Below are 2692 nucleotides of genomic sequence, written 5' to 3'. Positions count from 1 at the left end.
GCTCTGCCCAGACCAGAATCAAAGGCAAGTGGAGATTGAAAGAGACCCCTCCATGGAAAGAATTGCCAAAGAGCATTTTCTGCTGGCCACCTGGGAAACTGCAAGGAGAAAAACTGCTTCTTTTTTATTTCATCCAACACCAATGTGCCCATTAGTGAGTTCCTGAACCTATTTTGATAACTTAAGCTGGGCAATTTTAAAGACTTAGAATAAGTTGAACCAAAAGCAAAAAAGAGCCATAAAATAAAATCACTAGGCAAGAAAGAGAAATTGCCAACAGAGTAAAGTCATCAGCATATTCAGATGTTTGGGCATAAACAAAAAATTACAAACCATATTAAGAAACAGGAAGAGATGACCCAGACAAAAAAACAACAATCCTGATGAGACATAGGATTTAAGTCAACTAATCAATGATAATCACTTAAATCTCCTAAATCAATTCAAGTGGTTGAAGGAAAATATGACTAAAGAGATAAAGGATGTTAAGAAAACAATGGGTGAACATAAAGAACGATTTGAAAATCTGTAAAGAAAAGTAACAAAGCTTATGGGAATGAAAGACACAATGGATGATATTAAAATATGCATCAGATGTTCACCAACCTCTTCTCCATGAGGTCATTCATAAAGATTGAGGAAGACACGTGACAGAAATACTACTTGGAAGGTGTCTCCAGTGAAATGTACACAGAATATCTCTCCACTGCCTTTGTGGATCTGTCCTTCCCTACTGTTTGTGAGCTGTTTTGTGAAACTCAAGCTCCTAATGATAGCCACTGAGTACAAGCCCACCAACTGAAAGAGCCGTATTTTAATTAATCCTGGAAACCACCTTAAGATCCAAGAAAGTACTTTAGGATTTTTCATCACAAGTGATGTCAAATAAGTTAAAAGGGCATTTTTTTACTGCAAGGCCTGTAATGATGACATCATAGATCCCAAAAGAATAAAAAAATGCAGTGGCAAACGGCTTGAAGATGAGCAGCCGTCCACACTGTCACCAAAAAAAAAAAAAAAAAAAAAAAAGCAGCAGAACGGAGGCATGCAGAACTTGCCCATCTCCTCTCCCAAGCTGATGAGGTATGACCTCTTGTTGATTCCTGGCAATGATCAGATTGACAACATGAACTCCAACATGAAGTACTACTCTACCGGGATGTTCCACTGGTGCGCACCCAAGGAGATCGAGAAAGTCATTCTAACTCAAAGCGAAGCTGCCATGACCATTCTGAGTGGCCACATTGTGGTCTGTATCTTTGGCAATGTCATCTCAGCCCTGATTGGCCTCCAGAACCTGGTGATGCTGCTCAGTGCCAGCAATTAGCCTTACCATGAGCTCAAGCACATTGTGTTTGTGGGCTCTATTGAGTACCTCAAACAGGAATGGGAGACACTGCATAACTTCCCCAAAGAGTCCATATTGCCAGGTATACCATTAAGTCAGGCTGATTTAAGGGCCATCAACATCAACCTCTGTGACATGTGTGTTATCCTGTCAGCCAATCAGAATAATATCGATGATACTTAACTGCAGGACAAGGAGTGCACCTTGGTGTCACTCAACATCAAATCTATGCAGTTTGATGACAGCATCAGGGTCTTGCAGGCTAATTCCCAAGGGTTCACATCTCCAGGAATGGACAGATCCTCTCCAGACAACAGCCCAGTGCATGGGATGCTACATCAGCTGTCCATCATAACTGGGGTCAACATCCCCATCATCAGAGAACTAGTGAATGATACTAATGTTCAGTTTTTGGTCCAAGATGATGATGATGACTCTGACTCAGAACTGTACCACACATAGCCATTTGCCTGTGGGACAGCATTTGCTGTCAGTGTCCTGGACTCCTTCATGAGTACAACCTACTTCAATGACAATATCCTTACCTTCATATGGACCTGTTGACAGGAGGAGCCATGCCAGAGCTCGAGGCTCTGATTGCCAAGGAGAATGCACTTCGAGAGGGCTACAGCCCCTCCCCCCAGACACAGGCCAATTGGGACCGCTGCTGCATGGCCCAATTAGCCCTGCTGGATGGTCCCTTTGCAGACAAGGGTGATGGTGGTGGTTATGGTGATCTGTTCTGCAAAGCTCTGAAAACATATAATATGCTTTGTTTTGGAATTTACCAGCTGAGGGATGCCCACCTCAGCACTCCCAGTCAGTGCACAAAGAGGTACATGATCGCTAACCCCCCATACGAGTTTGAGCTCTTGCCGACAGACCTGATCTTCTGCTTAATGCAGTTTGACCACAATGCCAGCCAGTCCTGAGCCAGCCTCTCCCTTTCCTCTCACTCATCCCAATCCTCCAGCAAGAAGAGCTCTTCCATCCATTCCATCCCATCCACGGCAAATGGACAGCACTGCCCCAAGTTCAGGGAGTCCCAGGACAAACAGAAGTATGTGCAGGAAGAGTGGCTTTGATATTTGTATCCACTGCTAACATTGGTGAAACTGTTATCTGCCACTCATCTTCCCAGTTGGTGTTTCCAACAGTAACTTCCCTGTTTTCCCTTGTAGTTTTCTCCACCCTCCTTTTTTTACACATATTTTGCATATGTATGATAGTGTGCATGTGGTTGTCATTTTTATTTCACCACCATAAAACCCTTGAACACAACAACAAAAAGTATGCATCAGAAGCATATAACAGCAGATTTCAATCAGTGGAAGACAGAATTAG

General features: G+C 43.1%; 1 pseudogene; it reads left to right on the top strand.

The window, feature by feature from the left end:
* The first annotated feature begins 585 nt into the window (after positions 1-585).
* On the top strand, positions 586-2433 carry LOC101430984 (calcium-activated potassium channel subunit alpha-1 pseudogene; annotated as a pseudogene).
* The last annotated feature ends 259 nt before the right edge of the window (positions 2434-2692 follow it).

Source organism: Dasypus novemcinctus, chromosome 2 (genome assembly GCF_030445035.2).
Source record: "Dasypus novemcinctus isolate mDasNov1 chromosome 2, mDasNov1.1.hap2, whole genome shotgun sequence".
Taxonomy (NCBI): domain Eukaryota; kingdom Metazoa; phylum Chordata; class Mammalia; order Cingulata; family Dasypodidae; genus Dasypus; species Dasypus novemcinctus.
Note: the sequence above shows the minus strand (reverse complement) of the source record. Positions and strands in the feature narration are given on the sequence as shown.